The following is a 14898-nucleotide window of genomic DNA, read 5'->3' on the forward strand; positions in this document are numbered from 1 at the left end:
ACAATTACTGTTGAAATCACAGTGTTTTATATTCTAGAGACATAAAGTTCTGCACTGAGAAAAAAGCAATGCATTAATTTCTGTAATGTCACATACCTTGAACTCTGAGGGACAGAAATATTTAATTTCCTAATGTGAAAACGTACTTTAAGGAAATTAAACCAGCAATTTTCTCACTCAAGTAATATGTTTTATTTTAATTCAATGAATATATTTATAAAATACTTTAATATCTATAAATTTTTCTTCTATAAAAATTAATAGATCTGGTAAAGTTTAGTCACTAATTAATGTAAATGCAGAACATTTTGATTTTTTGAATGATATCCTTAATTTCTTTAGCTTAAAAAATTATGAAACAACTCATATTTCTAACTTCATCCTCTTGCTGATACCCTACTCTCTTCTTATTCTTATTGGCAGTTAACTTGTTTTGCCTGCCAAGTGAGTCATTTGAGATGGGAACATTTCTTGATTAGAACCTACTTGGGTCAAGTTAATATAAAGAATAGATAAGAATGAAAGAAAATAAATACCATGCTTTATGAATACACAGAAAAACATTTGTATATAAGTGAATTGTTTAGGAAACAAAGTTTCTAGATAATGAAAAATAAAATGCTGCTGGATCTCAATCTTACTAATTTTAGAATTAAAATATAGTGCTAAAATGGCTACTACTCCAAGACCTATATGAAATTCAAAGAGCCAAAAAGCTAAATATTAGTTTAGTGGTGAAGGAAACCAAAATATGCCACAGCAAAATATGTTTCTTTGGTATATTTTGAGATGGCTATTTAGAGGGGTTGCAGACACAGGAATAGCTATGAAAAGCTGTCCTTTTGTGGAAGAGATTTGCATCTGTAAAGGAAATCTACATTAGTGAAATAAACAGCAGATGCAAATAGGCTTTATCTGACCCCACCCCCCACACTTATTTGCCTTATCTGAATCTAGGAAGTGATTAACAGAAAAGGAGACTAAAAATCTGAAACTTTTAGAAGTTTCACAGAGAACATTTTACTATGGGCTCCCGTCTATTCTTTCTCAGGACTGCTACTGGTGAAGCTTCATCTACATCACAAGAAAGCCTTTGCTCACCATGCCTTTCCTCCCCTCCCATTTTCACAACCTGTCACCATGCTTCAACACTCTTTTCCTTTCTCTATGAAACCAAAACCTCAGTCATCTGGCTCTTCTTTGAGTTTCATATTTTGTATGACTCCTGTGTGCACACATGTGCATGCAATAAATTTGTATGTCTTTTCTCTTTTAATCTGTCCATAGTCATTTTATTTTATACACTCAAATATCAAACTTTCCTACAATAGTTTTTAAGATATATCCAAGGATTCTTTGATATTTCTCTTGGAAAATTGGAGCTTTGTACCCCCTCCCTTAATATAGGATAGACTTAGTGATTCATTTCTGGCAAATATAATTGTAGAAGGGTAAGACATTACTTCCAAGATAGTTTATAAAGCAATTGTGAATTCTATGTTGCACATATTCAACCTTTCTTTCTCCTCCCCCACCCTCATCACTCACTCTGGAGGAAACCATGCTACCATGTCACAGTGTAAATGAGGCATTTATGGAAAGGTACAAACTTACTTTTATGTACTGAGGACACTCGAGAAGCCTAATGGAGAGGTTCACATGGCAAGGAACTGAGGCCTTGAGACAATAGTCACATTAAGTAGGCTGTTCTAGAAGAGAATCCATCAATCTGGTCAAGAGTTCAGATGTCTTTGGTCTGAGCTGATGCCTTGACTACAACTTCAGGAAAGACCCTGTATTAGTTTTTTACTGCTATTTAATAAATTACCACACATTAAATGGCATAAAACAACATATATTTCTTATCTTATATTTTTCATGAATCAGGATTTCAGACACAACTTAGGAGGGTTCTCTGTTGAGGGTTACACAAGGCTAAATTAAAGCTAAGCTTCACTGCTTTAAGGAGCTCAGGATATTCTTCCAAGATGCTTGCTGACAGAATTTATTTCCTTGCAATTGTAGAATTCATGGTGGCTTGCTTCTTCAAGGTCATTCGTCCAAATAAGTTAGACCTATAAAGGATAATCTCCATTTGATCAACTAAAAGACAATAGATTAGAGATTTAATCATATCTGGAAAATCCTTTCACTTTTGCCATATTCTATTGATTAAAAGAGGATTACATAAATGTTTGAATACTAGGAGTCAGGAAGCTTGGGGCCATCTCAGAATTCTGTCTACTACAGACTCTAAATGAGAACTACCCACCTAAGCTTTTCCTAAATTAGTGACCCATATGAGATAATAAATGTTTGTTTTATTAGGTTACAACATTTTGGGGTATTTTGTTACACAGCAATAAATAACGAACACGATGAGATTATAGTTGCATAAATTACACTCTGGGAAGGAGTATATAACATTTTCACTGTTTTCTTCATGGTTCAGGAAGTCCGGTTCTGCTCAAAGTAGTTGTTAAAGAGTACCATATTAAGTAAGGGTATAATCTTTGGGTTTCATGTGAAGAACTTACAGAAAAAAAAAATTGCACAAAGACAGCTAGAAATGTTAAAATATAATCCCAATACTCCATGATTAAAATAAGAAATTGATGCAGAACTGGTACTAATTCTTACATTAGAGCTGTTCATTTTGAAAGCACTGAAGCTTTAGCATAATACCATTTTTGGGGTCAAAGTGGAAATTTAGAAGCAGAATCACAGCAAAATCAAATCAAAAAATATTTCTTGCTAACATATGAGTAATTAAAATGTAACATATTAAAAATTATGAAATATTTAATTTTTATTGGAAAAAGTACAAATTAAACAAAATTCTTCTTTCCACATCAGTGCACAATGTAATCTTTCCTTATGAGTAATGTAATAGTAATTAAGAGTGGTGGCACTGATACAAGTTTATGTAAAAAGATTACTTCATTATACATAAAACTAAAATTCTATGAACATAATTCTAACTTTTAACATTTTCAAAGAGATTTTTCTGTATAACTTCCCATTTCAATATATACCTAATCTTCTTGGGGATAAACATTTTTATTATATGTAAGTTAATTATGTATAACTCAAAACATATAAATTATCTGTAAACATCTTGCTTTCAAGTATTTGTTACTTAATCTGCTGCTTTTATGATTTGTTTGACATAGTAAAATATGTATTTTAATAAAATAATTAATTCATAAAGATAATATTTTAATAAATATATTGACTGCCTTTCTGCCAGGAGAAACAACTCAAAAACCTAAAGAAGACAGGTCTGCTTTACTGAGATCATTTGCAACAATCAAATAAATGGTGAAATTTATTTGTTGTTTCAAAAGTGAGGAAAGATGATGAACTAAATATAGCTATAGGGATATCTTTATTGTTTTGATGAATTTCTAGTATAGATGTGATATGTTTATTCATATATATGCATAAATATAATTTTAAACCCAAATAAAAAGTGATTTTAGACTTTTAACTTTTTTGCTTATTATACATTACCATTACAGATATAGGAAAATATAAAGACTCTTTATATTGTTTGCTGATTCTTATACATTATCATTTGTGCAACATTTACAATAATAAGGAGTTGGTTCTATGTACAACCCTAAGTCTTATTTTTATGGCCAGCAGCACAACTTCCAAGTAGAAATGATGAATGAAAACAAGAGAGCAAGAGGAAACAGTAAGCAATCAAAATTCTTGTCCTGAGGAGAAAGAGGCCTCTGATATCTAACTGGTGATAAGTTACTTTATGAATACAAGAATTCCAGAGAGCGATTTTAATATTGTCTTAAAATAATAAAATTCTAGAAATAGGATGTGGAGCAATGTTAAATGGTGGAATCAGCGATGAAAAAGCATTTTCATATCCATTGTTTTATTTAATCTTTACAAGTTCCTGTATGTGACTAATGGCAGGATATAAAATTTCTGCCATTTGTGGATAGGAAACTGAATCTCAGAAACATTAAGTTATTGGTCCAAAGTTGCATAGCTACTACATGATAAACCTATGAAATGAAACTCAAATTTTATTACTGGTTTTCTGAAGTTTATTCACTAGACAATGTTGACTTCACTCATCCATAAATATACTTTCAAAATTGGATCTCCATAAACTAATAAGAGCCAAGGAATCTTAATTTTAAAGTGAGAATGGGAAAATTTTATAGATTTCAGACACACAGAAATCATCCCATAAAGTGACTTAGAGCAGGTCCTGCAGTCAGCCTTGCAAAGTAGCTTTATATGGTAGATTTTACGACTTTACAGATAAGAGATAGTCTTAATTGTATAATACCAAATATCTAATGATCTTTGGAGGCATGAGCTTTCATCTTATGCAGGTTCTGAAGTTAAGAGCAACTCAGGGATTTCTAGGTAGGTTATTCACAAATTGGAGTGCTTATACCCCAAAGCCATTGCCCATGAATGTGTATGAAATTGTAGGATAAACGAAACACACCTTTCCAGAGTATCCGTTTTACTTCATATTGAGCACCATGCCACAGTTTTCTTATACTAAAACGATTGCAAGTATATCACAGGCTGCAAAAATCAAATGAATAATTAAAGTATAAGACTTCAAAGATATCTCTTAAATTGGTGGAGTTTTTCAATTGTTTGTTTGTTTGTTTGGATTCTGCTCCCATGCTCCCCGGGTGTTTATTTACTATCCTCTCGTGTCGGGGTACTGCTTGGGAAAGTTAGGCAAGTATTGCTTTTTTATATGAAGGTCATGAAGTCGCTTTCTTTCTTTTTATCTCTCTTCATAATACAGTCCTCTAGCATGAGTCCAAACTTCGGTTCACACTCGTTTCTTAAAATCCTAGGTCAAAGAGTGACATAATTAATCTCCAATTTAGGAATTTCTCATACATCTGAAAACATATATTCTATGCCCTCTGATTAGACTAGCTTGATAAAAGAACACTGTGTGCTTTTCAGATTCACTGCTTATATTCTAAATAATTACAGTATTGCCAGTTTCATACTGACTTCCCATGAGTGGGTTGGCCTATGCTTCCTCCTCCATTTGGTATTCCTCCAGGGACTGCATGTTGGATTTACCTTCAGATTTACCTTTTCATATTCCACCTAATGAGTTATCCCTCTCCTTTCCCTGCCAATCCAGCCCCATCAGCTATAACCCCTCCTTTTCCTATTCCTGATTTATAACACTCTTCAATAAAAACAAGGATGACATTTCACTTCGAAGTTGAGATAGGAATTTAATGAAGTAATAAATAGAATTTGTAGAATTTCTGACCCTCTTCAAATGAAAGACTCTCTAATTATTTTAATTCATGTTACTGTTTCTCTTCAGGGTAAATGTCTTGTTGAAATATTAAGTTTTATTCCTCCTAAATTAAAAGTCAAAGTTAAGTTTACATGTGTCTGAGTTTTTAAACAAAATTCAAGTATTTAAAATCTAAAAATCCCCTCAATAAAGTTGATTGCTATAGGAATGAGATATATCAAAACCTTTTCTGAAGTAGAAAATTATGTAATCTGGGCTTAGAGGAGACAATTCATGAATAGTATCATCTTGAAAAGAGGTATTTACATTACTTCTACTATGAATAGTGAGCCAATTTTAGTCTGAGAATAAGAAATGAAAAGAATAAATACATGTAATTTTTCGTTTTTTAGAAATCATTTCAAGGCCACCAAATTTATTATTCTTAAGATGCAAATGAGGTTTCAGCAGGTATAGGGCATGTGATTTATTTTCAGTAAGAAAAATGTGATAGGTAATTTATTAATAAATTTATTTATACATTTCTTCATAAGGAAGGGCTTAGAGATGAGAGAATCTCTCTTTTAATAATATAGTCATTTCATGAGTAAAAGCCTACAATATGGGTTCACATCACACTATGGAGAAGGAAGCAGCTTGATTGGAGTGTATAGAAAGCAAACACATAATCAATAACTAGTTTATTCTTCTTTGTGGAGCAGAGTGACACTTTGCAAACAGACTGGAGTTTATACACTGAAAAAGTTGGATGGGAAGAGATTGCTGGCTGGTTTGTAGCAAATGCTCAAGAGTTCTCTGGAGGCTTCAGCATGGTTACATATTGCTGGCTGGGTTTAAGAAAGCCAATTATTACAGACTTTTATAGACAGGGTTTAGCATGCAGGATGCTTATTAAGAAGTGCCTTTGGGACCAGGTGCAATGGCTCATGACTATAATCGCAGCACATTGGGAGGCTGAGGGGGGATGATCACTTGAGGGAAGGAATTTGAGACTAGCCTGAGCAGTACACCAAGACCCTGTCTCCACGAAAAAAAAAAAATTAAATTGGCAGGGCGTGCTGGCATGCACCTATAGTCCTAGCTACGCAGGAGGCTTAGGTGGGAGCATCACTTAGGAACTGGAGGATGCAGTGAGCTATGGTTGTGCTACAGTACTCTGCCCTGGGTAACAAAGTGAGATCCTGTCCAAAAAAAGTGAGGTAAAATTTTTAAAAAGGAAGTGCCTTGAGATCAAAAGCCATGAATGAAAAAGGAAGAAAAGAAGATTGGGGAGAGGAGTATGTAGGGCTGCCAGAACAACCCAATAGCATCAGCCAACACCACAAGGAATTTAAAATCTGAAATGGCCCAACAGAGTTGCCCCACTTTGGGATAAAAGGACTTGAACTTTCTTTCTTTTGCCTAGATCAGTTGTTAAATGTGGACCACCCCTGGAAAGCCATGACCTTGGAAAAAGTAGGTCTCTACAGCTGAAGTAATTCCTGAAGAGGCTCCTCTCTAAAGGCTGTCTGCTGGCAGTACTCCCAGCAGTTATTAAGGATCTTTGTGGACCACATCTGTGTTCGCCATTCAGTCCCTTACACATCTATGATTCCATTTCTCATATGCATCCACAAAGCAGCTCCTTCAGGATTGCAGTGGGTCCCTTTTCCTGAAAGAAATTTAGAAGAGGGAGTTGAATGGGACCCACTATATTCCTGACCACTGCAGCTGATGTTTAAGCTACAAATGATAATGCTCCTCTCTCTCTTTTATCATCCACTCTAAGCTTCTTTCACCCTCAGCTGCTTGTTTTTGGGGTTACCTAGTGACAGATTAGAGATGTTCATCCCTTAGGAGCCTGAGCTCTTGGTCACCATGCCCTTCTTAAACCAAAGCTGTTGCACTTGCCTATCCACCAGGAAATGCCAATAGGTGCTCAAGTAAATCTCAGATGCCAAACATATTCTTCCCTGCTCCTGTGGAGTACTATCAGTTTTATTTCCACCTGATAATCAGATCAATTGCCAGGCCAAGTTACTTGCTGATCCCTAGACACAACAGCCTAAATAGTTCCATAAGCCTCCTGTTGTGCTCCTTGGCTGAAGTGCTCCCCCTCTGAGGGACAGGAACTTTGAATTATCCATAGCCCAGACTTGTGGAAATGGATGATCAGATCCACTCATGCTTCTAGTATTTGGTTTCCAAACCCATGTACTTCTATCAGGGATATAATATAATGTTATATGTTTTGATTTGAGGTATATATAGCAAATTGAAGATTGGCACTCCACCCTCAAAGTGTTGGCTCTGAGCTGGCACGTACTACTTAGTTGGTCTTTCAAACACTTTATCAGGCCAGCAGTTTGTGGAAGACACAATATGTGATATCAACAGTGAATCCCATGGTAAGAAGCCTACTATTACCCTTTTGGGAAATAAAGTTTTGTGGTATCAGCCAGTGCTAGTGGAGCAAACTTTCTCTAAGACTTTGGATAGTAGTGCTGACTGAGGCCATGAAGAAAGGAAAGGCAAACCATGCACAGAATACGTGTCTACTCCTGTTAAAATGTACCTATGTCTCCTACAGTTTGGAAGGGACTCAATATAATCAACTTGTCACCACATGCTCAGTTGGACTCCTCTAGAAATGGTACCATGTTAGGATCCTAGTTCAGCGTTTTCTTTGTTGCTGGCAGTTTAGACACTTAGCATTGGTAGAAGCTGTATCAGTGTTGGTAAATGAAAGCCCACCCATTTTGGGGGGCTATGGTCTCCATCTCTGCCACAGAGGACTGTCTCTATGAAGCCATTATGCCACCACTAGGCTAATGAATCTCAAAGTCTGGATGAAATACACTGTCAGAGTCATTTTGTCTTCTTTATTGTTGGATGCCTACTCTATGGTGAATGCGCTCTAATCTAACATTTAATTCTAAGATATTCACACTTTGTGCCTTCTTCAATGTGTGCATTCAGATTTGTCTATCTCAGTTCTCCTTGCCTCCAATCTTCCAGTCTTTCCCCTTACAAGTCCTTGACCAGCCATCCATGAATTTGGATATATTCTGATGTTGGGCCACTTTCCAAATGACCAGGTGGATAACCAGATGCATTGCCCAAAACTCTGCCTATTGGGATAATGTTCCCTATCTCCCTCCAACCACCAACTGTCTTTCAAGACCACCTCTGAGTAAGGATGTAAATGCAGTTGTCCATTTTTGACTTGTCCTCACATACCAAGCTGACTCAGCTGTAAACCAAATCTCTGACTTTTCCTTATTCTATCAGCTGGTCATTTGAGATCATAGTGCAACAGATATAAATTTATAGATGGTGCTGAAGCAACAGCAGTGAATGAAGTGCTTGTGCATTTGCTAGTGCTCTCTGGTCCTACTTATAACTGATTTTGATGTAGCATTCCAAGCTATGCTATGCTATGCGGTCAGGCAAAACCTGTCTGTTCATCACAGGCAGTTCTGGATACATGTTCACTTGATGTCCCATGTTCATATGTAAAAGTCAAACTGTAATAGAGGCTCACCAGCAACAGATAAACTCATCAAGAGGTCTGGAACTGGAAAGGCTTATCAGAGTTGTCAGGTGTTAGGCCCACATAGTTGGTCCTTTATTCTCCTGCCTCAATCGGTCATTAGAAGTGAGCTAGAAAACCATGGCTTTGGTGAGGGTAGCTCTCTGCAGCTGAGGGCAACTCTGAAGAGGGTGTTAGCTAAAAACTGCTGACAGTACTCTCAAGCAACTGGAGCGATCTGGGAGTCACATCTCCAAATCTATCTCACTGTGGAAAAGAGGCAACTTTGAGTTGGTGGAAAGGTAAAAATTATTCACTTTGTTTCTAAGCTTATAAATGTTATATAACTCTCAGTTGCCAGTGTAACCTGTCCACATTAGTTATAAAGAAATGAGATGATGTTATCAAGTAAAAAGTTGAATCAGTGATGTAGCACAAAGCTGAGGTACCTCACGTACACACAGACTAATTTATGGCTATGATGGCACTATGGAACAGTGGAGAAAATAAGTCTTCATCTTCTTTTTTTTTTTTTTTTTTAGGTATCTTAAATGTTTAGATTTTAAAACATTTACAAATTGCAAATTGCACTTTTTGTACATTTGATAAATGTATAGAGTTGTATATACACCACCATGATACAAAACAGTTTTACTGCCCCAAAATATTCCTGAATGGTACACCATTGTAGTCACCCCCTTGACTCACACTTTCCCTGGCAACCACAGACCTGTTCTCTATCTGTAAAGTTTTGGCTTTTTGGTATAAATGGCAATATATACATACCAGAAAATTGCGTAGAGACATACAGTATATCATCTTTTGTACCTGGCATCTTTCTCAACAAAATACATTTGAGAGTCATCCATGTTGTTCTATCTATCAATAATTCACTGTCTTTTATTGATAGTAGTTTTACATGAATGTACCATAGCCGCCTTTTAACCACTATCATTTGAAAGACAACTGGGTTATTTCCAGTTTGGGAAGCACATGCATGTTTTTCTGTGAACATAAGTTTTCATTTCTCTTGAACAAAAAAAGCTGTTTTTAAATAAATAGTGTTGGATGAATTGACTCTCCATAAGGAAAAAAAATTTTCTTATTATATACACAAAAATTAGCAGTGGATTGTAAATTTTTGTCAAATATTTTTAAGTAGAACAAGGAATTAACCCTAAAGAAAAATTTTATTGGTATTTTAGTAAACTTAAAAATATTAAATGTATGAACTATAACAGTTTTAAACTATATTAAAAAGAAGAAATTTGGTTATCAAAGACATCAGTAAGAGAGTGAAAAGGGCAAGTACTAGAGTGACTTATAATATATATATGACTAGCAGAAATTTTATATCCAGACTTCGCTTATTTTTGCATAATCAATTAGAAAAGTGCAAACAAACTAAGAGGGAAAAATGGGCAAGAGACCTGAACAAGCAACCTAGAAAAGATGACACCCAATGGTAAACAAATTTACGAATATGGGCCCAATCTTTTTAGTTATCAGAACAATGCAAATTAGATCCACAATTCAATACTCCAATACTCATACTCCAGAATGGTTAAATTAAAAGTCTGACAATGCCTCTTTTTCTGGCTGGAACCATAGAGGGTGTAGAAGCGAAGAAGAAGAAGGTTCCTGCTGTGCCAGAAACCCTTAAGAAAAAGCGAAGGAATTTCGCAGAGCTGAAGATCAAGCGCCTGAGAAAGAAGTTTGCCCAAAAGATGCTTCGAAAGGCAAGGAGGAAGCTTATCTATGAAAAAGCGAAGCACTATCACAAGGAATATAGGCAGATGTACAAAACTGAAATTCAAATGGCGAGGATGGCAAGAAAAGCTGGCAACTTCTATGTACCTGCTGAACCCAAACTGGCATTTGTCATCAGCATCAGAGGTATCAATGGCGTGAGCCCAAAGGTCCGAAAGGTAGTGTAGCTTCTTCGCCTTCGTCAGATCTTCAATGGAAGCTTTGTGAAGCTCAACAAGGCTTCGATTAACATGCTGAGGATTGTAGAGCCATATATTGCATGGGGGTACCCCAATCTGAAGTCAGTAAATGAACTAATCTACAAGCGTGGTTATGGCAGAATCAATAAGAAGCGAATTGCATTGACAGATAACGCCTCGATTGCTCGATCTCTTGGTAAATATGGCATCATCTGCATGGAGGATCTGATTCACAAGATCTATACTGTTGGAAAACTCTTCAAAGAGGCAAATCACTTCCTGTGGCCCTTCAAGTTATCTTCTCCAGGAGGTGGAATGAAGAAAAAGACCACCAATTTTGTCGAAAGTGGAGATGCTGGCAACAGGGAGGACCAGATCAACAGGCTTATTAGAAGAATGAACTAAGGTGGCTACCATGATTATTTTTCTAAGCTGGTCAGTTAATAAACAGTACCTGCTCTCAAATTGAAAAAAAAAAAAAAGGTCTGATAATGCAAAGTGTAACTGTGGATATGAAAAAGTTCTGTACAACCACTATCACTATTTATTTACATCTACAGAAATGAGTATTGATGTGCAACAAAAGGCACACACAAGAATGTGTCAGAATTATTTATAATAGTTCCAACTGGAAACTATCCCAAAAACATCAACATGGAATGGAACAATGAGATTATGGTATATTTCAAATGATAGAATATTACCATGAAAAAGGAAAAAATAATTTAAAAAAACCTGTCACAAACATAATATTAAACAAAAGAAAAGATAAACATGACAGTATTTGTGAAGTTCAAAACAGACAAGGAAAATCTGAATATAGTTAGAAATCAGGGTTGTGGTTACTTGAGGGAGGGGCAGGGGTATGGGGAAGGCCCCACATAAGTTCTTTCTTGACCTTGGTGATAGTTTCAAGGTCATTTTCTTTTTAAAACTATGTTGAGCTACACCTTTATGAACACTTTTCTATACAGATGTTGTATATTAATTCTAAATATTTTAAAAATATATAAGAGACACTACAAGGTTCCTGATAACTGAGCACAACTAAATTAGTGGTAACTTTAATCTAAATATTGTTTTAATTTCTTTTCAAAAAATTAGAAAACATATTAAGCTGTCCAGTAGGTTGGTGGTATAGAATCAAGAAAGGAGGAAAACCATTCGGGAGGATGACTCAGCACCTGATATTCTCTTCTTTTTAGCTCATGCGACTTTTCTTTCTTTGCCCCCCTCAACTCCTCTGATAGGAGGACAGTTCAGCTGGATGTCAGTGCATGTCCTGGGTTTTGCTACTGCTGTCTTCAGTGTCTGCCTGTGTGTATGTGCATGTGCACCTGAATGCACCTCTTCACCAACTCCCTGGTTTTGTTGGGAAGGCATTTCCTAAAATCCTTCCTTCCTCTTACATTCCCCATTTTTCTGCACCCGCTAGGTAGAGGTAGATCTGACTAGTAAGTCTGAGAGAATAGCAAGGCGTGAGTTGCCCAGACACTTCCTCTGTTCTCTTCCCTTCCTCTTACCCAGAACATGGCTTTTTTTTCTCAGCCACTTTGTCCTATGCAACATTATCCTAAGTGAGAAAGTTTCTCTTCTTTGAGGATGTAGGTAGCAAGTCCATTCGGCTGTTATGCTAAACTTAATCTTGCAACCTGGCCTTTCTTAGCAGTAATGCCAATACCCAAGGTCTTCATCTGTCTTGCTCTTTTGTTTTGTTTTGTTTCTCATTTGCTTCAGAGCCAGAGTGGAAAGAAGGTAGAAAGGATGGGCTAATTATTGAGCATTTTCATGACTCAAATAACACATATAAACTCCAATGTAGAATGTGTTCATGGAATTTTATATGAATTGAGTCATTCTCTTAAATTTTTACTATATTCTAAATTTGATATTAGCAATACATCTCTTGCTATCTCTTCTGTGTCAAAAACTCCCTCCCCATGATTTCCACTTCTCTATTTCTTCCTTAAAGACTCGCTGAAGTTTTTCATGTTAGTTAGTCTGAGAACTCAGGAAATATGAAGATGAAAATGAAAAAGAGAGGATAAGGGGAGGAAGAGTAGAAAATATTATTAAGAGTGTCTGTTTATTAAATGGTCTCTATGATCCTACCTCACAGATGAGGAAACTGAGGCTAAGAAAATTAAGGAAGTTTCCCAAGACTACAAAGCTTAATAAAAGCTTCCTTTCTCTGAACTTCCATGTCACCTTCTGATTGTATTTTTAACCTAGCATATGCCATTTCTTGCCTTATGCAACTATCATCTTTTTTTTTATGTTTCCCTTTTAATGAAATCAGTTATCAATCTCTTTAAAGCATAGATCGTTTTCTTTTTTAATTTATATCTATTCCCTCTAACACAATGTCCTGGACACATTAGGTGCTCAGGAAAGTTTTGTTGGTGATGACATAAGAGCTCAAAATTAGATAAACAATATTTAAAATGCAACAGTTATGAGATGCAAAATTTGAAGTTGTTGTGCATGTTTGGTGGATATAATAGAGAAATAGGTCTCTCTGCTGTGTAAGTTGTAGGGTATGGAAGGATATATTCTCTTTAAATAAAAAGTAAAGTGGGCTGGGCACAGTGGCTCACACCTGTAATCCTGGCACTTTGGGAGGCCCAGTGGGTGGATCGCCTGAGGTCAGGAGTTTGAGACCAGCCTGGCCAACATGGTGATACCCTGTCTCTACTAAAAATACCAAAAAATTAACTGGGCATGGTGGTGGGTGCCTGTAATCCCAGCTACTTGGGAGGCGGTGGCAGGGAGAATCGCTTGAACTCAGGAGGCAGAGATTGCAGTGAACTCAGATCACGCCATTGCACTCCAGCCTAGATAACAGAACAAGACTCTGTCTAAAAAAAAAAAAAAAAAAGTACAGTGAAATTTTTAAGGACTTTAACATCAAGGACCCCGCCATACTGCTTCCTAGCCATGAAACCTTGAGTGGGTTCTCAACCTCTCAGAAATAATGTTTCCCCCCTCAGAAAAAAATCACATCTCTCTGAGAGAGTTGTTAAGAGGTAATAGCTTGGGAAGATTTGAAATGGTAATAATATGATGCTCTAAATGTACATTAGCTATTTGATAATGATATGTGATCTAGATGATAGAACATGATATATGTCACATAATGTGTAATATACATAATATAATATATGCTACATAGATATATTATATAATATTAGTCTGTCATTTTGTAATAACTCTTTATTTTTTTTAGCCAAAGCCCAGAGTGAATTCTCAATAAGTATTAGGCCTTACTCTTTAGACAGAGAAAATGCTGTTACTGTCACTCACGTGAAGTTACTGCTTCTTTCCTCTGTCTTCTTTATTCTCTATCTGATTTTCCCCTCCTTGACTATCACTTCTGACTCCAGGCATATGTCAGAACCATGAAATATTAATCAGTTCCCCGAGGGAAAGATTTTCCTAGGGCTTTTCTTGCTCCCGATTTTCCAAGCAACTGTGAATACCTTTCTTCCACCCTATACTATCTTGCTGCAGACCTGCCTACACTAAGGACACTTGAGGTCATAACGGCAAATTATTGGGTTGGTACAGTCCATATTAGTTAATCTTCAGGTCCTTGCAGCATAGAGCACATTCTCTTCATTCAGTAGATGATTAAAAATGCTTATTGACTGGAATTTAACTTTATCATAGAACAAATCCACCTGTATTATCTTTTTTATTCCCTTTCAAGAAGTTTTTTCTGTTTAATATAATTATGTCTTCTGAAGGCAAACTCCTAAAAGAAGACAATATTTGCATTTATTTTTTAACTAAAATATTATTTTTAAATGTATTATTAAAACTAGCATATGTTTGTAATTTTAAAAAAAATTCAAACAAGATAGATAAAAGTGAAGCAAAGGCCGGGTGCGGTGGCTCATGTCTGTAATCCCAGCACTTTGAGAGGCCCAGGCGGGCATATCCTGAGGTCAGGAGATCGAGACCACCCTGGACAACACGGTGAAACCCCGTCTCCCCTAAAAATACAAAAATTAGCCAGGCTTGGTGGCAGGCGCCTGTAGTCCCAGCAACTCGGAGACTGAGGCAGGATAATGGGATGAACCCGGGAGGCGGAGTTTGCAGTGAGCTGAGATCGCACCACTGCACTCCAGCCTGGGTGACAGCACAAGACTCCATCTCAA

At 36.3% G+C, this 14898-nt stretch overlaps 1 long non-coding RNA gene and 1 pseudogene across 1 annotated transcript in view; one reads left to right on the top strand and one right to left on the bottom strand.

Annotated features, from left to right (window-relative positions):
• LOC139356535 (uncharacterized) overlaps positions 1 to 14898 on the bottom strand; it is a 348801-nt gene that overhangs the window by 190801 nt on the left and 143102 nt on the right. The window lies entirely within an intron of this gene.
• LOC105483791 (large ribosomal subunit protein uL30 pseudogene) lies at positions 10358 to 11158 on the top strand (annotated as a pseudogene).

Source organism: Macaca nemestrina, chromosome 10, assembly GCF_043159975.1.
Source record: "Macaca nemestrina isolate mMacNem1 chromosome 10, mMacNem.hap1, whole genome shotgun sequence".
NCBI classification, from domain to species: Eukaryota; Metazoa; Chordata; class Mammalia; order Primates; family Cercopithecidae; genus Macaca; species Macaca nemestrina.